Here is a 27,858-nt window from a genome sequence, read left to right as displayed (position 1 = left end):
ATTATTTATAGATTAACAATACATTATACATTCAGCCTTGCCTGAAGGTTAGTTGTAGAAAGAAGAAGGGATCTTACTTTTCTGTTGCGGCTCTTTTTTTCCCCCTCCCTTTTGTTTCTAAGAGGAAAAAAGTAATTTTTCTTTGAACCAAGGTCAAGCAAATTCCTATTGAATCGATTACTCACATACAGGAGAAAAAGGGAGCAATTTAAGTTTGCCTTAAAGTGGGTGCCCTTCAAAGAAGAGAGGTGATCAGATCGGGATGGGGAACCCCAAAATTGTTCCTGCCATTACAACTACAGTGTCTATTACAGTTGCAGGTGTGCATACATTTTTGCATACAGTGGGAGAATATGAAAGAAAAGGTGATAAAAACCTAGATTTAGAAGCCATTCAATTGTCATAAAGTTGGAGACTCCTCCTCTTAGAGGAATAGTTCAACATTTTGTGATCGTTCGCTTAATTTCGAGAGTTAGGTGAAAAGATCGATAAGACAATAAGTCTAGCTTAGCATGAAGACTGAAATGGGGGAAACTGCTAGGTCCAAAGTAAAAAACAAAAAACAAAACCTACCAGCATCTCTAGCCTTCAGTTCATACACATACAGTGAATGAATTATAAGCTATGGGGCATTAACTTTTTTCGGCTTCTGAAAGGGGGCATGCCAGAAAACATTTTATAACCAATGGTATAAGCCAATCTGCAATCTATTTGTTTGGCTGTTAATATCGATCCATATAACCTTTTTACAACTGTTTTAAAACATTTTGACAGCAGCATCAAAGCCAAGCATTCATTCATACAGAGGCACCTGCCATCGCATTTAATGTATTACAGTTACAGGCTTTGGCAGTGAGTTATTGTTGTTCATCAGAGTAAACAAAAGCCTTATTAATCAAGTTGTCTGACAGAGTTCAATAGGTCTACAAATGTATTGAGTGATCAAGCTTTCATTCCACGAACAATAGCTTTGCATATTGTTCAACAAAGGTGATGTTAGAAAATGCCATTGATGAAGTATTATTCCCAGGGATTTGGACAAAATAATTTATACACTGACTGACAGTGTAAAACTGAAAATTTAATGGACCACTACTACACCAATTAATATCACAGAGGTTCCCCTTAATGAGGATTTCTTAAGATGGTGGCAACCAATTAATCTCCCTTCTGATCATGAAATATCTGTTTTTTGTCACTTCAAAGGAAAAACTCTAATCAGTAACATGGGAATTTAATATTCTGAATGTCAACAACAAAAAGATTCAATGAAAGACTTTAATCCATGTCTCTCTGTTTGTAATTGCACAGCAAACATCAATCAATTGCATCTCAGCGTTTTGCACATTAAAACCGTGAAATGTTCCCTGAGGCTACATCATCCTATGTATGTTTCTTCCTGTGGGTTTCTTTTGACGTGAGATGAGTTGAGAAGGTCACCATCAACATGTGCAAAGGATCCCACAGTAGGAACAACACCATTGTGTCTCTCACTCTCTCTCTCATCTTGTCCTCTCAGCACTTGTTTCAACTTGTACCAGATAATTTAAGGACAATTCAGATAACATCAGGTTAGTTGTCAGTCACAAAGAAGTTGATATGGAATTTATGCTGAAATGAATGATCTCTAAACAACATGCGATGTCTTTAGTATTTGAATGTCACCTGGCATTAAATGAATTATATGTGAAAACTGATCAAGATGACATCAAAAATAGCAATGATAAGTGCTGTATGACCATCTTTGCTCACATTTTGTGGATCACTGAGTATAATACCTCTTGTACTTGTTACAAAACACCATGTTTACCCAGACAAATAGCTCAGATAAGGTGTGTATTGCGATAACACCCACAAGGGCATTCATTACCATGATGATTGTGATTATTTTAGTTTAGTGACGTGTTGAGCCATTTTGGCACTATTATTCAAGTAATTTGTTTTCAACAGCTAAATTGTTACGCTTGATTTATTAAAGGCCACCACACCTCATGTACAGTATATATCACATAATAAATTATTCACTACATTGCCTTACAAAAGCAGAGAGCAGTACAGTGAAAAGGGCTTTTACCCAAATTACAGTATGTAACAGATTTATAAGTTGTAAAATCTTAATTTTGTGCCTTTTTATCTGATTATTAATCATTATCACAAACCTTACAGGGGCATCTAGATGAGATGCCTGAACCACCTCAACTGGCTCCTTTCGATGCAAAGGAGCAGTGCCCCATATACTTGAACTGATTTATAGGAGCATTTATGAGCATTCAAAGGCACTTTGGTGAGCGTTGGTGAGATTTATGGATACGAATGAAACCAAGTTACGATGACACGCTTGTACTTTTTCATGGGAGCTGTAGTTTTTTCTTTGTTCATAAAGTTAACGTTGCTGAACTTTGTTAAAAGGCTTGTTAAAACCATTTAGACTAAGGTTTCAATTTCTTATAGAAACTGCTGCAGTGGATGCCAATTTGTCTAAGAATATGGACAGTAAACCCCAGGAACAACAACTTCATTCTTTCAGAAAGACTGATGAAAGAAATGCTGAATGAGAGACTGGATTGAGTTACAGAAGCTAGCCAGGACATCACGACTTCCGCTCTCTATTTACCTTATTTATGTGATATGACAAACTCATAAGATGTTGGGTAACATTTTATAGGTAGCCATCTAAACTATGGAAAGATATTAATAAATCATAAACTTTCCTTTGTGCCTTTTCTCCCATCAATTAATCTGAATAAGTTATGCTTGCCTACACAAAACAGTTAGCAGGCATCTTGTTGTAACTAAAAGATGTAAATTGATTAACCCTCCTTATCTAAAATGGACTGACCTGGCAGGGCTATGTTTATCAGACGTTCATCAAATCCTTGTTAACTCAATGTGTAGGGTGAATTAATTCAAGGTGAGGGCTTCCTCTTTGTCCTACCTGGTCCTGTTTTCCACCGCCTAATGGCCCAGAGGGCAATCAGAGCTTCGGGACTTGATGAATTGGAGCCTGTTGTGAAGAACAATGGCTTACTCCATCTTGGTTCTATCTGGCTGACATCTTGGGTCCTCTGGGAGTTTTAGCTCCCTGCCAGTTGTTCATTCTTCCAGTCACGCTGTGCAACTGTTATGGAAACACAGAGAGAAAGAGAAAGAAATGATTCACTGGAGGCCATGGATGCTGACTGGGACCAAGTGATAGAATTTCATTTGACAATTGACTTGTTAAATTAATGTCATTCACTCACTTGCACTATAATACCACAGCTCCATTTGCTATAACCAGCCCTTGAATTGGGATAATAAGGTGACAGTACTATACTGCAGCCTGTACACCATGCAATTGTAGCTTTTATGAGAAAGGGTTCTCTCTGGCTTCAATAGGTAAATTACCAACTATGAAACTATGGCATATAAATACTTTATACTAGCTGATAATTTTCAGACACACAAAAAAAAATTCTAATGAAATACATGTCTTTCAACACTTTTCTTTCAACCAGAGCAAAAACTACACATCCATATGAGGCCTTTCAAGCCACAGGATCTGACAATGAGCCTCAAGTTAACCAATGTTGTCAGTGATAATATATCCCAGGAAGCTATTTCAACTCTCGCTGTATGATTTAATAGAGGTTCCACTCTGACCAGACACCAAAAACAGTGTACTGTATACATTTTTCTTCATGTGATTTTTCATTTTATTATTATTATGTTTTCCATAGATGTTATACATTTACAGGCAGCAGTACATCCCAGGGTGTTCTTCCCCAATGGTCTAAACACTGTTTCAGAGCCTCCTGCCAGGAATAAAATGGTAGACTTACAGATTTTGTTTTTGTTTCTGGCCTAGTCTAAAAATCAGTCTCAAACACCCATAACCATAGCACATCATGAATATATGTCACAGAGATGTATAGAACAGCTTCAAAAGATAAGTAAATTGAGTTCAGATGGGTTTACCATCTAATTCATCCCTGAATGGGGGGACCTTGTCAGTGAAAACTACCGTAAAGTGAGTTTACAGGCTCACACACCCACCTTACCGGTCCTATCTGCTGTCTCAGTACGGTACTGCTGATGGCAGAGCGTTTACTGACAGCAGATTTTGGAGGCCACAGCAAAGGTTTAAGCTCTTATCCAGCAACTGCCAGCTAAAATGAACCACATATTACATCTCAGACAGCCGAAGAGCATTTTCACTTACTTTTTTGGGGAGGAAAAGGAGCAATCTAGCCTCATACTTAAAAAAACGACAACATGTGTACCTGTATTCATTATTAAGGGGCAGGAAACAAGTAAAAGTGTATGCAATTGGCTCTAACAATGTCATACTGAAATAATATAAAATCATGCTAATTCCAGATGAGTATTTAAGAGTTCAGTGGTTAGTAGGTAACAGATGGTGGTTTTGGAGTGACAAGGTATCAGCAGTGAAATAGAGCTAGGAATTTCCTCTGGGAATGACTCTTGTATCATTGTGTAACTCTACCTGTCATATAATCACTTGTGCTTCACTTCACTCTTTTCTTTTTCTCTGTCAGACTGTCTGCATTTCATTTTCTCTCAGGGCTTTACAACAGTATACACAGTGAAGAGGGGACATTCAACACTGATGAGGTGAATCCAGATAAAAGCTATTACCCCTTATTGATGTATTGAATCTATACTAGTTACAAAGGAGAAGTTGTAAGTTAGGAAAGGCAGAGTATGGGAGGATTGCTCAGTGTGAATGTGTTTTCTGTCATTCTTCTCATCTTTTTTGACTGGCGTCGTCTTTTTCTGCATTGACTTTCATTCTCTCTTTCCCACCACCTCTGTCAGATTTCCACTGTCTGCTTCTCTCTCTCTCTCTCTCTTGGGAATCATTGCATTGCCTCCCTTGGGGATTAGCACACTAGCAATTCACCTCCCTTCGGGCACACAAACAAACTGACCGGTCACACATCATGTTCACACTAGATTTTACAGGAGATTTAGCAGCTCTGCTTCATGCTGTGCAGTTTTCACTTAAGTAATCAGTGGTATTTTGCCATTTAATTTGCTGTGGGAAGTGAACATTTTCAGGAATACATGTCCTCTTGGATTATAAATACAATAATCAAAGAACAATTCACTTGTTGTGAGCAGTTTCATGTAGGAACTATTAGTAGAAAGAAAATAGTTCCTACATGAAATTGCTCACAACAAGGTGTGGATTATCTTGAGTAACCGGGTCATTTCTGGAAAGAGACTGTTTTTCCAATGTATTTTTTTGGTGCTTTGAGCATATAAGCAGAGTGCCATATAGTCCCATTATATTCAAAGAGGGCAGACATCTCTACAGCCAATATCTACAAAACTTGGCAAACAGTCTAGATGGATAAATAGCATTACAGGTAAGCAACAACCTTGACTCATTAGTTCTTAGCAATTTTAGACCAATTTCTAATCTTCCATTTTAAAGGCAAAATTTTAGAGAAAATAGTTCTTAAATAGCAAAAATATTTTATTAATTTAAACTGCGTTTTTGAAAAAAGTCAGTCAGGTTTTCATGCCAATCACAGCACAGAAATGTCCTTAGTATAGGTTGTGAACAACCTTAGAATCAACTTGGACACAAAAAAACCCTTAGTCCTTGTTTTCCTTGACCTGAGTGCAGCATTTGATACAGTCGACCACAACACTCTCATGGACAGACTACACAAATGTGTGGGCCTTACTTGCACTGCTTTTAAGTGGTTTACATCTTACCTTACAGGTAGAGACATTTTTGTTGCCCTTGACGAGCACTCCTCTAAGAAATATGAAATCAACTGTGTGCACAGTCTATCGATGCCCTCCACAAGTCTGTTTTAGATATTAATGCTTGGATGGCTCAGAACTTCCTTCAGCTCAACCAGGAAAAAAACAGAGGTACTTGTCATTGGAGCAGAGGCACGGAGAGAGAAACTGACATCTAAACTGATGTCACTAGCACTCAGTCTCAGGCACCAGGCTAAAAACCTAGGTGTGATCGTAGACTGATTTAACTTTTGATGCCCACATCCAGAATGTGACCAAATCTGCCTTTTATCACCTGAAAAATATTGCCAGAGGGTATCCGTTTCTCTCCCAGGCCAATATTGAGAAACTTGTGTACACTTTTATCACTAGTAGGCTGGACTATTGTAATGCTCTCGTTTCTGGTCTACCAAAAAAAAGCCATAGATCAGCTGCAACGTATACATAATTCAGCTGCTTCTCTGCTAACCAGGACCAGAAGGAGAGCGCACATTATTATTAGTTATTTTAAAATTGCTGCACTGGATACATTTTAGTTTTAGAATTGATTAAGATTCTTTTATTGGTTTACAAATTACTAAATGGTCTTGCTCCTGACTACTTGTCTGATATGGTTTTAAGATAAGTACCCATTCGATCCCTCAGGTCCTCTGGTAGTTGTCTGTTGGTTGTTCCTAGGGCCTGGTCTAAGACCCACGGCATGCCGCTTTTAGCCACTATGGCCCCAGCCGGTGGAACAGCCTGCCAGAGGACATGAGAGGAGCAGAGAGTGTGGATCTCTTTAAAAGAAAACTTAAACACACACATTTTTAGCTTGGCTTTTATCTAGTGTGGGGATATTTCATTTTGCACTTTTGTTGTTATTTCTTTTTTTAAAGTTATGCTTTTTAAGTCTTTATGTTCAGCACTTGGAGTTGCATTTGATGTATGACTTGTGCTATATAAATAAAGTTTGAGTTTGATTGAACATGATGATGTTTCGCAGGTATAATGTTAACAATGTTCACAATCTTAGTTTAGAGTGTAATATGTATGTAATTACCACTAAACAGAAAGTATAGCTGAGGCTGATGGACAAATTAAAATTTTGCAGAGAGAGCGCTAGATGAAAAGTTAAGGGATTAAAGTCAAGGGATCATGAAAGACACCAAAGACATTGGCAAATGGCAATGGCAAAACATCTGCCATTAATTACCAAAGTAGGAATAGCTGTAAAATACCCGAGAAATTTCATGACTAGTCTTTGAAGGATTAAGATATGGTACTGCTGGTAGAAGGAGCAGGACAAACACTCAAAACACATAAGTGCTACAGAACACGACGTAAGACGCTATCAATATCGCTGAATATGAAGGTTTTACCAAACTGTCATCACCATCAGCTATGACAAAACATGAAATGTCTTTTTGTATTCTACGTCCATTTTGTGCATAAATGACTTCACTATTAACAAGTCTTATAATCATCAAAAGATTTCTGCTCTAATGCATGGCGTCTACAATGGACAGTTTTTGTCTTTACCAAGTGACACCATGGCAACCATTTCTTCCTGGGTTGTGCAAATGCCTCAAAAAGGTCTCTGCATTTGATCATCATCATCTTATCTCCATACACTGGTAATTTTTGCACCCACACAGTTTCAAATTTTACAAGTTCAACAAATTCTAGTTTTGTTTTGTAATTGAAGTGATTGCTGGTTACACAAACAGCAGCCCACATGTTTTCAACACAATTTAAGCAGAGACACTTAAATCCTCAATGAGCTTAATAGACTGAAAACCTCTTTAACAGCTGCTATTTAAATGAGAGCACAGCTCAGGTGTATTAGCTGTAATTCACTGACATAGGGTCCTGTCAGTGGTAACGAATGGCAGAGGGATGATGGACTAATGTGTGATGTATACCTCCCGGACCACTCAGGCCCACAAAGTGGCCGACTGGAGCTCATTCTAAAAAAATATAGTCGGTTGCTATTAGTAACTCCATATGGACCCAGTACTAAAACTCCTGAGTCAGGAAGAAAAGGGGAGATGAGTGGAAGCAGCAAAAACAGGTGCGGAAAAAAGTTTGTAAAAGAGCTGGGTGGATTTTTTTCCTTTTGTTCCACAGCTGTTTTGGTTCCAGAAGAAAAAAGTAAGATTTCAAAGACAAATGTTGAAAAAAATGAAGTCATACAGTGATCTTTCACTGCAAGCACGTATATATACGTGTATAAGTACGTTTACTTTGCTGACCAATTCTCACAAAGTAATTTAAAGTAAGGTAAGATAAGACAAGGTGAACTTAAGGCAATTTCTTTGCATCTCTCATAAGTTACACAACTGACTCATATTTCAAAGCTGCAATACACCTTCCTGTCAGAGTCAATGTCATTCATGCTAGCTAGGACCTGTCAATTCAAATGTGCTGTACACATTGTCGAGAACTAGTCAAAAACTGACAACACTGTAATTCTGGTGATGAAAAAGTTAACCATTCACCCCATACTCACACAGGTCAGCTTTATTTATAAATGTCACTTCACATGTCAAAAATCCCATAATTAATAAGTAATGACTTACCAGTAATGAGGGTTCAATTTGTCTGTTGATGTGCTCACAGCTGTTTGGACTAATTACTGTTTGATGTAGCTGTTTTTGCATGAAAATGACCACATTCACTTCAGTACATTTTTTTATTCACTGACATTCACAGGACCTGAGAGCACAATCACATGGATATTTTATACGCCTGTGTGAATTTCCATTGTTCACCATTAGCAAGACTTTAATGATGATTGGAATGAATAATGTATTCAAGATTTGCTCAGTATCTCCAAGGAAACTCTTTACTGCAAATTATAGGAAGGGAGAAAAACACACATGCACACAAAAGCATATGCCTAAATATGTGTATCCAAACCCATGAGTATATATGCATTGATAATCCACACAAGAAACACAGACTTCTACAAACGCCTGTGCATAGGAAGAAACACACATGTAGATTTAGACAATTGTTCACATTGGGCACAAACACCTGCTTGCACTCACACACACACAAACAGAGGCACCAGCACACACACAGTGTGGTGTTCTCATTAACCACTGCTAATGAACGTAAATTCAATATTGCCTAGTAATGAATAAACAGACTAAATAAAGTAATCAGGCTTCAGCCTCTCCCTGTGAGGGACTTTTTGTTTTTTTGCACTTTAACTAAAAATAACATCATAAGACATATTAAGGACAAATAACCTTCATATTATATAATTCATTTAATAACATTTCAAGCATTTCAAATATGGAGTCAGACTTCCCATAGTACATTGTTGCAAAATATTTTTTCAAAGCACTAAAGTTCATGTCCCTTAAAACTTGGATCACATTTAAAACCTGAGCAGAAAATGTAATTTCTCACATAACTATTCACAGCACCCCTGCAGCATATTAGGGGAACTGTACCAATTTTACAGTTCTGTTTATTTGTCACAAGGTGTACTACTCAGCCTGTGAAAAAAGTTGTGTAATGTCTTCTGAGGCTGTGGAGGGAGCTTTCTGATGTGTGGAAAAAAAGAACCCCTGATGTCCCTGTATACTAGGCACTAAAAGTCTGGCTATCTCAGCCTTTGCTGCTTTGACCATTAAAAAAAAAGAAAGCCGTCACTTGTGCATCCCCTTTAATCACTATCCTATGTCTAATTCAACTCCGCCGGTAGTGCTTGATCAATCACACTCGCTTTGGTAATTAATCAAAGCAATATATCACAATGCCTAGAAAACAGGTTGGGAAAAGTAGAGACAAATAGCCAAATTAGTCACAATTAGGTGGAGAAGTGTGAGGAAAAGGTCACCGCACAAGCAGAGGTTGAAGTTAGTTTGGTAATCACTGGCTATACACACCTTTTACCCAATACAGCTGCCACCTCTACTAACAGTTTCCTCAGGGAAAACCCTGAGCAAAGGGCCTAACCTCTGCCTGGTCATTTGACCTGTTCTTAACTAAAGCACTGCACAGTCAACATTTGCTGTGATGTGGTGCTGATATTGAGAACTGGTGTGGAATGTAAAGTCTCTATTGGTGATTTTAATTTTGAAAATGGTATAACAAAAATGTTGTGTGGATTGGTTTGTGTTGAAATGGTAGTAACATGCTGTGAAGCAATTCTTTGTCATGTAGAACATGGCTGTGGCAAAGTGAAGCTGCATCTATATTCATATCATGATTCAAAGCTGATGAGAGCAGGGTGAGAGCCGAGCCTTGAAAATTAGTTTCTGGAAATTGAGGAAACAAACAAATCTACATGCTTGCTAAAGGAGTCACCATGAGTCCTCCTGCGTTCTTACAGAAGACACACATACACACACCTAGATTCTTTTTTGCATACAAAAAAGCATCGAACTGGTTGGCAGAGCAATGCAGTGTTATTTAGTGGGAGTACAAAATGGGTTTTGATTACAGGCCTGCGGAAGAATAGTTGACCTTCTTATTGAGCATAGAGAAGATGTAGTAATCCACTCAGTTCCTCTGGCTCTTTACAGAGTAATGAGAGCCTGACTGAACCAGTGGACCTTCACTCCCCTACACTGCTACCTTCTCACAACATGAAGCACGGCTGGCACGAAGGTTTCAAAATGAGGTCTGGAAGTCCCAAAGGCCCTGTAAGTCATTCCAGGATTCTGGCAGAGGAGTACTTAACACTTGAGTATCATTTCGCACTTTACAACTTAGAGACTGATTATTATGGACATGGGTCACACCACTGTATGCAGAATAGATAGCGCTGCAATTATCCCCTAAATCACACCAGACATTATACTTCGCACATGTGAAAGTGGCTATTTAAAGTCTAATTGCTGATATTACATGTGTGATGTGGTAATGGATTAACAAAGTTACCTTGTGGAGATTTTTAGCACTAGTAATGCAATGGAGCAATGTTTGGATGAGCAAGTCTCCACTTCAATTGTATCTCGTGCTCTACTAACAAGTGCACATGAACATGGGTGACACAATACACATTGCTGCCAACATTAAAATGCTAGTCCACTAATTGACAGTTAAATAGGGTAATGTATTAATGTAGGCTATTCTTTCAAATATTAGCCTATATATATATATTAACCCCCCCAAAAAAGGTGACGCTTAAATGTATTATTGGGTGCACCTAAATTATGTGCTGGTGCACCTAAATGAAAAAGTTAGGCGCACTAGCGCACCCATGTAAAAACACAGAAATGCCCCAGCTGGTTGGTTCTGTATACTAACCCAGGATCTCTTTGCTGTGCAGCAACAGTGCTAACCACTGCACCATGTGCCGCTCTATTTAACTCATCTATCATAAATTGAACCTCATTTCACCTTTCTTTAAGTCCTTTAAACCTGTATTAATTTATTTTTGGGCCACCTGGGGGCAGTGCAACAGGTTGTAAACACAACATTGACATATCATCAGCTTATAAAGATGATAAGGTGAATGTGTTAGCAAATAGTTGCCTATTTACACATCCGCCAAACATGGTGCAACATTAGCATTCATTTAGACTCGTGTTTCTGACCATTTGACAAATGTAATATATTTGTGTGATAGTTTGTATTTTAAAAACTGGCAGCAGAGGATCTAATAAACAAACGACTGGCTAAATAAATGGATAATTCCTAATGACAAGAGAACCAGTTAACCACAAAATGCAAAAGTCTTTCCTTCAGAGTAATTGTTTCCCCTTGTACTCTCACTTTGATTCCTTGGTCCTCCTGTGACTCCCCTCTCTGTTTCTCTGTGTCTCTCACCCTCTCTCAAGCACAGATACTTAGGCAGTCAGCATGACAGATGAGAGGGATGCCCGAGATGTCAGAAGCTATTCTCTACACTCATCTGTCAGCTAGCCGGTCTTCAAAGGCAGAGAGACAGAGAAAAATAGAACTGGGGAGAATGGGTAAAAATGGCACAGATAAAGTATGAGTATGAAAATGAAGGAGAGGGAGGGGAGCAATAATGGAAGAGGTAGAACATGGAGGTGAGAAAATAGGAGATGAGAAAGAGAAGCCCAGGCTAAACAATGACAGAGGGATGGTATTGAAACAATAGTGCCTTTCGATTATTAAAACAGCTGGAAAAAATATGAAAAACAGCTTTTGTTACTCAATTTAGTACAAAAAATGTAAATGAAATCTGAGTAAAAAACCAGAGAAGAACAACAGAGTGTCAACAGAGTGACAGAAACACACTGTCAGCTCAGTGGATAACAGAAAGCTGGGGGGAGAGGTGATATACCTTCAAAGTGCAGCGCTCTGTAGTCTTCCACTAGCGGTTTGTCACTGTGTTGATTGAAGAAGTGCTCTGTTAGATCACCTGTCACGTTTCTCAGTGAAGTTCATGTTCCTGCTGCTGCTTTGGGCTTGTTTTAGCTATGAAACCCAGATTAAAGCCATTTGTGCTCATTTGTAACTGTGCACCAGACAGAAAAATTAGTTTTTCTAAAACACGTATCTACAGAAAGAGCTTGTCACATTAGAAAATGTTGTAGAAAATGCAATACTGTCCCCATACCCTTTGGTTTTCACTTTAAATATTCATGTTATGGATGTTTGCCTTCCTATAAAAACTGTCCAGGATACCAACATGGTCGTCTGTCTGAGTAGTATAAACATTAATTGAAAAAGAAAAATTATACACTAGCAACACTGTGGGAAAATAAAGCACAGAGAGATGATATTCCTAGAAAGTATAAAGTGGTCTTCCACTAGCAGTTGATTAACACAGCTCTCTTTTATCACCTGTCACATTACTTTAGTCTCTGTTCTTGCTGCTCCTTGAGATATGCTTCAGCCAAGAAATACAGATTGAAACCATTTTTCATTACGACGCGGAATTGGGCATGTAATAAAAGAGCTGCGATGTCTCTGTGCCAATACTGGCTTGTTAACAGAGCATGTGTAACTATACTGTACGCTTCAGTCATCAGTTTTCTGTTCTTTGTGAACAGTGAGGCTTACTCAAACTGATATAATATGAATCAAGTATGTCAGGTGAGGTCTTTGGGAAAGTAAAGTTTAGCAATCTAAACTGAGCTGAACACAGAGGCAATCAACTGGCATGCAGCACATACTAGAAGTGAAATGCACTGAAGTAAAGGAATAGCTTGACAGTTTGGAAAACAGACTTATTCACTTTCTTGCTGAGAGTAAGATGAGATGATCAATACCACTCTTGCGTGTGTACAGTAAATATGAAGCTACTGCCAGTAGTCGGTTAGCTTAGTTTAGCACAAAGACTGCTTCATATTTAGTGTACAGACATGAGAGTGGTATCTTCATATCTAACTCTCGGCAAGAAAGCGAATAAGCAAATATTTTGCCAAAATGTCAAACTATTCCTTTAATCTGTTATACTATATTGCTACAGCTGAGTGAGAAGTACAGACGATTTGGAAAATGTAGACTTATTTTTAAATTGATCACCAAGTATTTAAAAAAATAAAACCTAGGCTGACATGTTCAATAGGACATTAAACCACTGGACAGCAAAACCAAAATTGATGATTTTGTACAAATCAGGATCACTTTACTGTTCATGGGGAGTACAGTGAAAACAGCTCCAACCCTAGTGATGTAAGCAGATTATGACGGCTTGGGTTTAGAGACTACAAATGTAACAGAAAGTTTGCCTTGCAAAATCGGGGTGCCATGGAGGAGGGGGCCTAAACATGCTAGCTTGTGTCATGGAGATTGACCCATACTAGGAACTATAAAGTGACAATATCTCTGCCTCTGCTGTACTGATGATTTGTACATTATAAAATTCCAACCTTAGCAGTTTGTGTCAGTCTTTCAAGTAAAACATAAAAAATCAAAACTGGTTTCCTGTCAACACTGTGAATTCCTCATACAGTATGAGGCTGGGACATTAATATCTATTGTATTCCCACTCCCTTGCACACTTTCAACAAGTAAGCAGGTTAGTGTGGTGCAAAGAACAGCTTCTGTATTGCAGTGGCAGCATGGTTTTCTAAGCTTTCCCTTCTCTCTCTATTGCTATAACACACCTCTGTGGCCTCGTGCTGCCTTGCAAGCTCCATCGAGACCACAACAGAATACTGTAATGAATTTAAAAAGCCGCCAAAAACTTCTCTCCCTCTCTCTCCTGGCCTTAGGACTCAATTTCCCTCGGCAGCGTATTGAGTTGGAATCAGATAACTGCCAGAAAGTGTGGAAAATCTAATGCATATCAAGTGAAGAGACATGCTGACACTCCCCAGTGACAGAAACACTGCGCTCTGTACTCGCAAAATACAAACCCAGCATAAAGCTGAAAGGAGTGGAGTGGAAAGGGGGAGGTGAGAATAAGAAGTGGAGCCATAGGTCAGAAAGAGATGAGGCAGTGTTTTTGTTTTTTTTCTTTCAGGAGACACTAACCAAAATGGGCCATGCATGACGTGTATCAATGTATTTTTACGGGTCAGGCCCCGTGGGATAGAGGCTTTATGTGTGGTATACTGTACATGTGATACAAGGAGCGAAAAGATTTGACAAACACGAGCAACGCTGAAATCAGTGTTCAGTGGCGTCACCTTGTGGCGTCTATCGTTTTTCCATCCTACTACTCTGTTAATGTTAATTCGGCATGGTTGTGAACTATCAGTATATTGCATGTATCATATTACTGTGTTAATCAATGAGAGAACACCCTTCATGGAAACAGTAGATGCGGTAGAGATAGTCATCTATTCATATAAAAAGGTACAAGATAGGTGCATAGTTTATGTGAATAGTTTAAACCCCCCAGCCAGTTTTTATCAAAAACAATGACTGACAGGATCTAAAAGAGTAATGTAAAAAGTGTAGCTTAAAACTGGATAAAATGATAATGCAGAACAGAGCATTTCATGGACAAACAACGCAGCGCTTATTTAGAGCATCAAATAATTAATAAAAACAAAACTTATCAGAAAAATTAACACTTGAACATAAATCAGCGTGATAAGAACTACCTAATATGAAAGAAACCATCTTTGGGAAAAATTTACTTAACGTGCACTTTGATTTTAGTTTGGCTCATGTCCCATCTGCTAACATGGAGGGGGCGAACATGAACTGATTACATTCCAATAAGCTAAGAAAAGAGGAAAAAAATATTATTATGAAGAAATGGCTCACCTGCCAGTTATAGTTTCTAAATGATAAGCTAATAATACACATTATACAGCCGCTATGCTTGACTCAAACTGTTAACTAAAAGTCCTTCAGAATTAATGTTTCCCATTACTCACCACCTGACACCTACTGAACATATAGTTAGGAAATAACACGCTAGCTAGCTAATTCCTATCTCATTTGTGGTCTGATCAACAGTAAATTCATCAAATTCAGTGCCCCATATCGCTATTTTCCAAGCAACTGTAGCTGTCATATTTCAAGGGACCCACGTGAGCGCAGTTTCCATGGGAACGCAGCCGTTGAGGCTTTCATCATACAGAAGTAGGCGTGGTTTAATCTAAAGTAGGTTGGAAAAACGATAGACGCCACCTGGTGGTTCTGGACATAAAGTCAGCTTCAGGATCATCTGGGTCCATGCATCCTGGAAACATATTCTCACGTTTTACGGCTTGCAACTTCACTGTTTTGTTTTGATTTGCTCTCACCACTTTAATCAGCGTTGTTTCTAGATGCAGCAGGCAGCTGTTTTTTCAGCGTAAAAACCTCTGTGCGCTATCTGTCTCGCACCAAACAGCTAGCTAGTGAACATCTGGCATCTGGCAGCTAAAGAGCCACATATTTCCCTCGGAGAATAAAAGGGAGCTGAAAGGAGACTGAATGTTAGGCAAGCATTCATCAGATGGCCAGAAAACTGTTTGCTAACATGTTTGTTGTATCGACTAAGGACATAATATGTCAGATGTTGTGTTTTCTGCTTGCCCTCAAGTGGCCAAAAAAACAAATAAATAAAAAATTCAGGTAATGCACGTAATAAGCTGTAAAATATTAAATACAAATATATATTATAAATATTATATATTTGTCCTCAAATGGTCTGATCTGGTGCCTTGGTACTCTACAGCCAGTAAGAAGGCACCAGGCTTAAGTCTGCACTGATTCAAGCAGGGAGGGAAATCACACCTTAATCAATGCAGCCTTCTCTGTACTGGAAAAGCCTGCTATGACTCAGCCAGTGTTGCTTTCATTTGTGGGTCTCAATGCCATGTGTCACGCCATGTTCTCTGCGCTCTGCAGTGCTATGTGTCCTTTTAGTCATAAATGCATTTTTCAAGCTAGAATATCATCCAACAGATAATAAAACTTAACACTTTTTTAGTCTCATAATGAAGTTGTAAAACTCGGAAATTGTGACAGTATATCAACCAGGCAGTGAAGTATACAGCTAACTGTACTAATCCAAATGACACCCTCTCTCTATATGCAGCCAATAACAACAACAATACCATTTTCCCCCTCCCATGTTTCCCCCACCAACAGCTGTGCACAGTCTAATTCAATTACTGAAGCCAATGCATTATAAACATTAGCAGAATGACATTAATGATAAACAATTGGCTGCAACCAGGATAAGTTATTTTACATGTGCTGTGTTTGGGTTGAGTTGTTATCACATTCAACCAGATCAACCTCCATATTGCCTTAATTAGTTACTGTACATCATTTCCATTGCATAAAATGCATAATGATATATGTGACAATGCACATTACATAAAAACTGGTTTTCATCGAGTCAATGAATCAGTTGCTTACATTTTTTGGTCAATTGAACACACGCACATCTTTCTCGTCTAGGTGCTGAGTCTAAAAAAACTGTAATGACACGCAACACTGTTAAATGCTTCCTTTAAAATGTCTATTTTATTACATTAGGAAAAGTGTAAAAGTTTCAAGCCATAATTGGCTCTTCTTCAGGTACAGAGGATAAATAGAGACATACATATACACAGTACATTTATCCAGTACAGTGCAGCCATTTGGTGTCAAAGGGAGACATACACATACCTAAACAACAGTAAACAGGCACGTTAGACAATATGTCATCCTTGATTTTTAATTCAGTGTCTTTTGAACCTCCCTATAAGGCATTAATGGGAGGCTGTGGCCACAGCATTAACAAATAATAGTTTGCATCCTTAAGCTGTAATGATGTGCTGAATGTTCATAAGTGCTTTTATCTGAATATGAGGCAGGTTGGTGAAAAAGCTATAAATCCATCACTGCATGAATGAAACCCTGGAAAAATGGAACAAACCGCAGCGTTGGAATACCGATAGTTTGAAATCAGTGGAAGCTGTGTTCCTCAGGGTACTGTATAATAATACCATAAGTCAGGTTGTGATAAGCAGGAGGCAACAGGCACACCCATTAAAACTAATTGACAAGTAGAATAACAAGTACTGGGGAGTGTCAGTCTTTCTGTCACATACACACTATATACACAAAGTAAAACTATTTTGCTCTGCAGTCCTGTGTCTTCTGTTCTTATGTATTTTTCCCTGTTTATTTCTCTTTCTTTTCTATATATGTCACTTTCAGCCTCCCAGTTGAGCAGTACCCTTGAAGTTCTCAAACTCAAAAAACTACTACTTCCTTTAGCAAAACCTCTATTTATCATCATTTCTGCTTAGACCCCAAGAGTACTCAACAATATATCCTACGCAGCAAGCTGAAATTCACTTACTGGGTTCAAATTCAGCAAGGTGAAGGTTGCTGGACATAATTAATTTCCAAGGTAATAATGATAGAAGCAAAGTAGTGTAAAAGTCATAAATGTCACACAGTGTATTTAGTGAAAACTGAAAGAAGCTAAAGCTAAAAATGACAAAATTCTATCATATATTCATTTATCAGTCCCTTTTTAATACCAGCTTGTTTGTTGAAGGGTCACAGGGAGGGTGAAGCCTATCTCAGTATGCACTGGGATAAATAAAGAGAACAGGTTGCCAATCTATTGCTGGGATAACGCATTCAGAACGCATTCAGAAATGGGGGCAATTTAGAGCCACCAGAGCACCAAGAGGAAACGCATGCAAAGACATGGAGAACATGCTCCACACTGATTTTCGGACCTGTGTTAACCTGTTCCACAGTGCTGTCTGCAGTACACTGTAAAAGCCTTAAGTTCAACATCTACTGTGTTACAAAAACGAAAATATAAAATAAAAAAATCAATATTTACTCTGTCAGTGGGGATGTCAAGAGACACGGATTTCCTTCTCATTTCTGACTGCAACTTGTAATGTGATTCTAGTGAATTGTGTTCCAAATCCCTTTTAAAAAATGTCAACACAGTCTGTGAGGACATATTTGATGCTAAACCCCCAAAGTAGTTAAAGCTCAGTAATAAATAAATAAATGAACACTGACAACATAGTTGTTTGTACAAGCAAAAACAAGAATGTTTCCAGTAAACTAAACAATGCAGGAAAAAAGGGGGGGGGGGAAATGGAATTGTATTTAAAACCTTTTGTATCTCAGACATTTTTCGCTGACACTCGTGGAATTACTTTGCGTCTTTGTTTTGACAGGAGTGTGTTGATGTGGAAATACTACATTTTACTTTTTACCTGTTCATCTTCCCTGTGCAGCGTCTGCAGTCTAAGAGCATCGACCCCGTTTTGCTGATGTGAAATTTCATTGTGTGTTGATGCATAAATCTTGTCTTTTAGAATGAAGAACATTTGTTTTGGGAAAGCGCACTGGAATGGAAGACTATCTGTGAATATTATGAAACTTCTTCTTTTGAGTGGAGAGAAAAAGTAATACTCACTGTGTTCACATGGGTGTGTGGCTGCATGTATGTTGCACTATAGCATGTGGAATAATATCAATACTATCATAAGCTTGTGCAGTGCAGTGTTCAGAGCAGAGGGAATGAAAGGTCTGAGTCAGTGATGTTTGTGTGATCACGTGTGAAATCCTGTCGGCTTTCTGCTGCCTCTATCTCCCTTCAACCTTGCAGAGTTATAACTGCACTTTCCCACACGGACTGTTTGCTTGTGATTCTTAACTATGTAGAAAGAGTTGTCAGTCAGATTGAGAACCTCTCTCCCCTCTAAATGGATTCAGTTCCAGTCATGCGCAAGGTGTAAAATGCACACGCTCAAGCAGGCATCTGTTCTGTCGCACACACATAAACACACACAATTTCTGACTCCCTATTGCCATATCTTTCCTGCTGTACTGCTCTCACACTTTTTTTTTTGTCCTTTTTGCCCATTTCTGTGCCTCTTTCCTTCTCACTCAAGCTGGCGGTGGAGCAGGGAGTGGGGAGTGGAGGTGTATTAGTGACAGAATGACTCGTGATAATGACTCACAACGAGATAAAAAGGCTTTTACCACCCGGCCTTGGCAGACAGGGTGGCAGGAGGAAGACAAGGAGGAGAGGCATTTCTACATCCATGCTCCTTTACCTGCTGGCAGTATTTTGGCACTGGCACCGCTCCATCTTTCTCTCTGTGTCATGACATGGCAGAGAGAAGGAAGGTAGTGTTTCTTCAATTTCCACCTGCCCTCTAGTTCTTGTACTATCTTTTCTATCAAATCTTTACCTCTATGATTTACTTCCTTCCTGTCTTCCTTCCTTCTTTCTCACCTATTTCTCCTTCCACTGATCCACCATTGTGCCCTTGCCTTTCTGCCAAACTATATTTCCTTCTAACAATCCTGCAAATAGAAAAAACCTTGATAAGGAATGGATGTAACAGCACTGTTAAATTGTAATGTAATAAAAACGTAATATCCAAGTCAATGATAACCTTATTTTCACCCATATATTCATATTTTGAATTTAGTTTTTTGTTTTACTTGGCACTTTTAGAAATATTAATCCACTTTTGAACCCATTCTGTTATTTAAATCAGGGTTCTGATGAAAATATGTAATTCTGAGCAGGTTCTGTCCGTCTGTTGGCATTAACAGCACCGAGCCATTACAGCTGAATTGGCAATAATGGGACTTTACCTCAGATAATTTAGTTTGCAGTATCTCTAGGTTTTTGCAGATATCAAATGTAATTATGGTGTTGGCTTTCTGACTATGATAAGCAACCTGGGAGGAGTGTTTAAAGCCTAGTCAAATGTGATCAGATGGTGAGCTTCAGCCGCCTTGGCGCTGTCAAACGTATTTGGTATTTAAATTGCAAATTTCACTAGAGCGAGCTCAAACCAAACTCAGATGTAAAGGTGTGTTTCAAAGCTTTATCTTACCTTCACCATCTCTCAGTGTGTAAAACCTCAGCTGCTCTCATTTACCAGATCATAAGTATATATGGAGGGAAGAAATTAAGGGAATTAAAATTATGGATATGCAAATGGGAAAACATAACACTCAAGTGTTGTGGTGGAGGAAAAACAACAGACTGCTTAGGATTTATGTCTACAAATGACCTCAAAATATGATACCAGTTAGCAGTAGTCTACAGGTTGGAGAAGTCCACTTATGATCAGAGGCTTGAATCCTGGAGTTATTCCTGAACGACATCTGCAACAACTACTCCTGACCAGAGCCCAAGTACCAACAGCGGACATTGTTGTATGTACTGTATATGAATTTGAAAATTTTAAGTATTGTTAATATGCAAACAGCATGCCCATATACAGTATGCTTCTTGGGACAAAGTAGAAAAAGACCCATATTAGCTTTAGGGCTGTGCACCACCATGTATTTAATGATACCACAGTGTTGATAACTACTGTAAATGATTGTTATACTGGCTTGAGGATGCTTAATTCTTACTACATACAGATTTGTTTCATGTCACCAAATCTGTTCAGTGTTTGTGTTTCTCTACCTGGTCTTTGATAGGAAGCAATTTTTAAAAAACCCCAATTGAAAGAAAGCGAAATGATTTAACTAAAAAAATATTTACATAGGTATTTATTTACACAATATGACCAAAAGTATGTGGACATCCCCATGTTTTGGTCTAGGGCTGTTTTCATTTGGTAAGGGGAAATGTAGTGCTCCTGTACAGTACAGCATCCAATATGTTGATATGTTAGATTATATGTTAGAAGTGTGCTTACAACTTGTCTAACTGAGACTGTTGAAGCCTCACATTAGCTTCTGATAAAATTTTAAATTTATTTTTGCATGGAACAAGGACTGTGGATTTTGTCTCCCATCACTTACATTGGAAGCAAATTAGGAAATAATCTCTTAATGGCCAGTATGAAGTGGAGGAATGATTACAGCAAGCAAAAACTGTTCCAATGTTCATATGGGCACCTGACTATTGTTTTAAGAAATACTTGAAATGTAAACCTATCCTTTAATGTCTATTTGTTAAACAAGATATGGGTGTAAAGTATGCATATCGAAAAACTTTTGGCCATGTTATTTTTTGTTATTTTGTTATATTTATCATTGTTTTACAGTTCTAGATGTATCATTGTTTTTACCCTTTTGAAATAATCAAACATTTTAAGGAAGTTGAAAATCATGTCAAATGAGTATTTCCAATGTCTTGACAGAAAAACAAAAGTTATGGACTCTATTTAGTACTTTAAAATGAGTACTGTATTAAAACACATACATATGTGTGTGCACCTATAAATGAAGACTTCCACCAGGCACCTGTATCAGCTATCTTTGAAAATATTACAGATCAGAAATGTACTGGCACATGTAGAAAAGGGTGTCAAAACGTATTCAAATGATGTGCCAAGACGTGCTTAATCCCACATTAACATTTTATTTTACCTTAGCACTTGTTTGGACTCTCCAAACTATTCTCAAAGTCACTTTACACCTGCATTACAATGACTTTGGGTCCAAAGAAACTGGCACGCCTGCTAATGCTGATCACTAATTATCCCCTTGTTGACAGACGCAGTCACACACAAGCACACACACACACACAGAAAAAAGCCCAGGCAAGAAAGATATATCCACACACACACACACACACACACCTGGGCATTAAAGTATTGTTTTATAAGTTTGTTTGTGTGTTAGACAGCCCACCATCCCTAATCTACATGATCAAACAAGCTTCCCCTAAACACACACTGCCGCATTGTTCATCAATTACTCATTTAGTATTAATTAAGACCTACTTTGTTTTTCCAAGTTGAATTTGATGATGGCAAATTCTCCAGAGGAACCTCAGTAAGTCGGGAAAAGACTTTGTCATAATGCTCACAGTGGGGAGTTGCATCTGATAAAAAAGGTTAAATGGTTCAGAAAGAGGAGGAGAGACCAAAACCAAAAGCGACACAAACCCATACTTTTCTCTTTTTTTGGGGGGGGGGGCTTTCTTCTTAATCTTTCAATCTTTTTCAGGAGATTTGGTACAAGACCACATTCACACAAAAAGGCACACCACCATACAAACACATAGCTCAATAATAGCATACATATTTTTAAGACCTGAATACAAGAACAGATTTGAATATTGTACAGTTGCTGAATAGCTTCCCAGGATATGAAGAAAAACTAGAGCCTCTACAATGTACTGTGCTCCACATTCCATGAATATGTTAAAGTCAGAGCCAAAAACTAAAACACTATGTGCATATATTCTCACTCTTATCATACACACAGATGGATGAACACACAGCCACACTGTTATTCCACCCCTCTATACTGTAAAATACAGTCTACCAAACATTCTGCATATGGAAGAGAGAAACCTGTGTACAATACCACAGTTTACTGTATCCACAGCACAGGTGAGTGTGTGATACAGTGTATATCTGATTTCTTAAATGAAATGGTTCTATAAACAGAAATGTAAACAAGTACAAATCCAGCTGTCATATTTATTTCAGTACAGTACCTGTACATATGGCACACACATACAGTATACATGTGCCCACACATGCACACACAATATGACAGTTTGATCGTATGTGTACATGATGAAAACCAATAAACCATACAGCCATGTCATGCACTTCAGGTCTGATAAACTATCTACTGTGGAGACCGGCAGCAAATTCTTTGTATATTTTAGTTTTCAGAATTTCAAGGCATTGCAATCATGAAGTGAAAAAGAAAAGAAAGACAAAAGAAAAGAAAAATAAATAAATAAAATTATTGTAAAGAAATTCACGTAATATAGGTTATTTGTTGAGGGTTGTTTCAAAGCTCACTTTTAACACTGATAAACAGTTGGTGTTTCGTTTGTTGGTAGTGCACCAACAAAGTAGTTCTGAGGTTGGTGCTCACCTACATGTTCATGTTCATTGGTATTAGTATTTGTTTTTTGTGATTGTGCACATGTGATTTTTTGTGGAACATGCCTGTGGAGATGTAAAAGTCACAATCAAATGCCCTTCATGCAAGCCAAGTTCCAAATAAACTTATCTAACAGAGCAAGACACGTTCTGACTTAATAACAGCCATCAGTCTTCACAGTGTAAACACCAAACTCTCATTACATCTGTGTATACTGTGTGAGTGAGTTAGTGTGAAGCTGTGTGTACTGTCTGTGAGGTATGAGTTTGCATGGGAGAAGGTGTACGTTTTTGTCTGGTGTGTGTGTGTGTGTGTGTGTGTGTGTGTGTGTGAGTGAGAGAGAGAGAGAGAGAGAGAGAGAGACAGACAGACTGAGAGACTGTGTCTCATTAACAGTGTTTACAGACAAGAGTTGGAGAGAGTTGTGAGTTGGAAAGAAACAGGATGACTTCCAATCATTTAATTTTAATTATACTGACAGCATTTTTAGGCTCTCTCTTTTACAAATTGTTCCTTCTTTCCGGGTCTTTTTGCATTTTGCCCTCCTCCTGTCTTCCTCTGTTGCTTTCTTCTCTCTCTCCGCCTCTCCTTGCCACTTTCTCCCTGTCTCTCTCTTTACACTCCATTACTGCCAAATTCCCTTACTAGCATGTGTCCCCCTTGGCCTGAGGACTAGTGCGTTCCCAGCCTTGGCAGGACCTCTGACAGGCCGTTGTGCCAGAAAGGGCAATATGACTGGCAGCAGTCCGGGTGGGCTGCTCCAAGTACATCGGGTGGTGGTGGGGTGGGGGGGTCGACTGCATGACTACAGACTCACTTGGGTATGAAGCAAATGTCATCCCGACTCTTTTCATTCCTCCCTCCATCGATATTTGTTCCAAATGGCTTGCACTGTGGTTTTGTGCTTTTTGCAGAAGACCAGTTTCAGTGTTTCTGAGCTATGTCAGTTAGGAGAGTTGGATAAAGATCCATAAAGACCTGAATTGTAATGTTGAACCCCTGCTGGAAGACCTGTCTGTGCTTGATTTAAAGAATTTGCAGTCAGATAATAATTATAATGTGATGCTGATTGACAAAGACTGAGATTTGTAAAAACACGGAATGACAGCTGTTAGAAAGTAGATGACATTTAGTTGAGCACATGCCTCTGTCAAAATGCCAGTTTGGATTTACTACATAATTTGTCCATGAAGTCCTGCAGCTGCAACATGACATTACACATGACAAGTGCAAAAAAATGTTACCACTTTAAAGCTTTTTAACAAATTAATGCACACCACATTGCAATTCAGCACTATTTTTCTTTTAAATGGTCACGCTACTGCTGCCAAAATTTGGAAACTTTGGCAGTGTTTCTGCATCCAACCTGGAGATTATTTTTGTCTCATTTGATAGAAACACAAGGTTTAGTGCTGCACAAATAAATCCATTCAGAAGTTATATGCCTTTTTGGAAAGAACCACATGCACTGCCGCATCCTGCTAAAACCACTTGGTGAAAAAAAAAAAGCATCACATCTTTCTTGCCCAATCATTCCAAAATACTCATGCAAATGAAGTCATGCCAAAATACAGATAGACAGAACGTTGTGAGAAAAATAATCTCCATTCAAAACATGAAGAATATGGCATGTTTTTTTTGCAGTAAATTGTTTCAGGAATTGGTGATCTACAAATAATGATGCAATGCTGCAAAAATGTGATTCTAGATTTTTTTTTCATTGTCAACTAATTTAATGAAAAGACCAGTAGCCACCTGTTCTAACTTTTTCTTATGTGCCATAGAGCTCCATTGTTGTCTAGAAACTATTTAAAACTCAATGAGCCACATTGTTGCACTGGCTAACACATGGGCCTTGTGTGTGTATATATATATATATATATATATATATATATATATATATATATATATATATATATATATATATATATATATATATATATATATATATATATATATATATATATATATATATATATATATATATATATACACACATACATATATATATATATACATACATACACACACACACTCCACATCTTATTATAATAATAATAATAATAATATGTGTGCTTCAGTATGTGCACTTCACTTAAGTTTTGTGTAGATTTTCAGCTATATGTCCTGTTGTATTAATGCTTAAAAAAAGCCCCCTGGGCTAAGATTTGAAAACTTAGCTAAACATTTTGTTCCACATGCAGGCTCATTTTCTACTCTAGTCCAAAAGTACAGGAGTAGTGTAAAAGCCTTAATGCATAATTCACCACCATCTGTCCACAGCACATGTTGTGTAATAAAAGCTGTCTTGTACCCTCTTCTCCTCCCTCTTGTCTCTATCTCTCCTGCTCTCCCTCTCTCTTTCTGCTGTGCACTCTTTTTTCTAATTGTTTTTTTTTCTTTTTGCAGTCTCTCACTTCTTCTCTTTTTCTCGTGTGGCCTATGTGTGTCAGACTGCCTCACACACACTTTTGTCATATTCTCCTTGTCTTGTCTCTCCTCTTTCATTTCCATGCATGCTCTCTGTGTCTGTCTCTGTCTTGCACTCTTCCTCTCCCAGGCACAAAATATCTTCTCTCTTTCTTTCTCCACTCCGTCTGCTTCTCTCTTTCTCACATCTTTTCATCTTTGGACTATTTCTCTCCAGCTCACTCTCTACATCACAGTGCTGTCAATGACTTTCCATTTCACAACACATGCCAGTAGCAGCTCTGCTCTACCTGGGGGTCAATTTGCATTTTTCACAACTCATCAGGGCTATTGTGTAGGACTGTGTATTAGGTTTTTTCCATGGGCTAGGATCGGCAATGTGTTAGTTAGCAAAGCTTCATAAGTGGAGCTATTCTTCAATAAAAAAGGTCTAATCAACCAGATATGGACGTATTCTACGGTCTGCGGTGCACGACCATGCAGCGTGACGACTTGCAGAGCATCCGCAATCAATGCAAGACGTGCGATGACGCCACTTTTGCCATGCGCATCCTTGTACCGAGGACACTGCATTGAGCATAAACAAAGCTCAACCCCACCACAATGGAGAACCCTATATGTGTGTGTGTGTGTGTGTGTGCGTGTGTGTGTGTAGGTGTGTGTTTGTGTGGTCTCAATCTCATCAGGTCTATTGTGGAGGCTGACACTGCTGTGGCCCTGTAAATCAGTTTCTTTTGTGGTCCTTGTAGAGTCAGAGTCTGCAGTATGTGGGTGGATACAGTAAGTGTCTGTCTATGTGTGTGTTTGTGTGTGCAAATGTGTGTGTGGGTAGGATGTCAGCTTAGTGCAGAGCAACAGCCCACTGTTTAGTCTTCTTCACCATGTTTAGTGCAGAGGCTCTTCATAGTAGCTCAGCCTCATGGGGGAAGAAAGGATGAGGGAAGAGAGAAAGGAAGAGATGGAAAAGAGGAAAAAGGGGTGATGTGGGAAGAAAGGGGGGATAAAGTGGAAAGTAGAGAGATAGCGAGGTGAAGCACAGAAGAGAAGAAATAGGTTGAAGAAGTATTAGGACATGTATAAAGGTGACACTATTCTATTGCTTTAACATATCAGCAAGTACTCTGTGTATAGCTTCAATCATTAAATATAGAACTGATGGCCTAGCCTAATTATTAGTGGTCTTTGAATATTTTATCAACCCACCACCTTCCAAACACACACAAATGACTTGATGTAGATTTAAAAAAGTAGTCCAGTGATTTTGTATTGCACTTCCTTAAATTTAGATTTAAAAAAGACAGAAGAAAAGAAGAACGGCCAAAATTGTTGCAGCAGAGGTAGACATATCTTGACTTTTAGTTCCTAGTGTGGATCAAGCTCCTATTATACTGGAGCCTATATGACCCATGATGCAACTTAATAGCATATTTCATTAGATGTTCTTTAAAATGAAGCGTCAAAAACAGCAAGTTTGAACAATTGATCTCTGTCATTGATTAATTTATGTCTTTTACCATCTTAAAATGTAAAAGTTTTTTTTTTTAAAGAGTTACAAAGTCATGTATTTTGAGTTACAGTGAGAAGGTATAATTATAATGTACTCCTCATAATAAAGAGTACTAGACGCTGGACTTGAACATAAACAAGCATTCAAAACACATTAATTTACAGTGATCTTGATAAAACTATTTACAGTGTGACTTCCTAAAATATATAGCCTATATATTTAATATTTTGATACATTTCTAATATGTTGTGATTGAAGCTGCAAATGGGACACTATCTGTTAACAGTGCCATAAATAATGTGCCATAGATCTACCAGTCCTATTCTTCAAAGTATAGCATATTTCCCTAATTGAATACCATAGCATGTGATATTCAGTAGGGTTCTGGGTTAAACATGCAGAGAGTAAGAGAATGATTAAACTAAGCATGATAGCCAGCTTAATCATAATGTGTTGCTTTTAAGAAGATGGGAATATGATAAAAGCATGTAGAAATGCAGAAAATGGTATTCAAATCCTTTCTTTTTTTCTGGAGGAGAACCCCAGACCCCCAGCTTTTGTGTGTCCCCTCCCACTTTTCAAAACCAATGTTACACCCTTGAATACATCTAATTATTTAAGTGGAAACTCATGAAAGTTCCAATTTCTGTTTCAAGTTGACAGCTGGTGGTTCTACATGACGTGAGCCCATGATGGAAACTTCAGCCTGAAAATCCATTTTGGAGTCTCCACTTAAATTTTACTCCATTATTAACTGCTATTTTCAATTACAGAGAAATAGTTAAATAGAAACTGTATCAAATGTTCAAAAAAAACAACTATTTTCAGGCAGTTAGTTATGAGCCATTGTTGGATTCACCTAAATCAACATAAGGGGAGGGAATGAGATGTGTGAAATATTAGAGAAAGTCACATGGTGCAACTCAACATGGGGATATTTTAATTTTGTTCATTTTTAAATAGTGTTTCATTTTTTTAAAGGCTCAATTTGTAGTATTTTGGGTTAT

The 27,858-nt window shown here is 38.2% G+C and overlaps 1 long non-coding RNA gene across 1 annotated transcript in view; it reads right to left on the bottom strand.

The window, feature by feature from the left end:
* LOC122871011 overlaps positions 1-27,858 on the bottom strand; it is a 130,986-nt gene that overhangs the window by 43,446 nt on the left and 59,682 nt on the right. Inside the window, exon 2 of the long non-coding RNA XR_006376773.1 lies at positions 2,936-3,118. This is a non-coding gene — a long non-coding RNA (uncharacterized LOC122871011). The remainder of the gene's footprint in view (positions 1-2,935; positions 3,119-27,858) is intronic.

This window comes from Siniperca chuatsi, linkage group LG23 (assembly GCF_020085105.1).
Source record: "Siniperca chuatsi isolate FFG_IHB_CAS linkage group LG23, ASM2008510v1, whole genome shotgun sequence".
Classification (NCBI taxonomy): domain Eukaryota; kingdom Metazoa; phylum Chordata; class Actinopteri; order Centrarchiformes; family Sinipercidae; genus Siniperca; species Siniperca chuatsi.
Note: the sequence above shows the minus strand (reverse complement) of the source record. Positions and strands in the feature narration are given on the sequence as shown.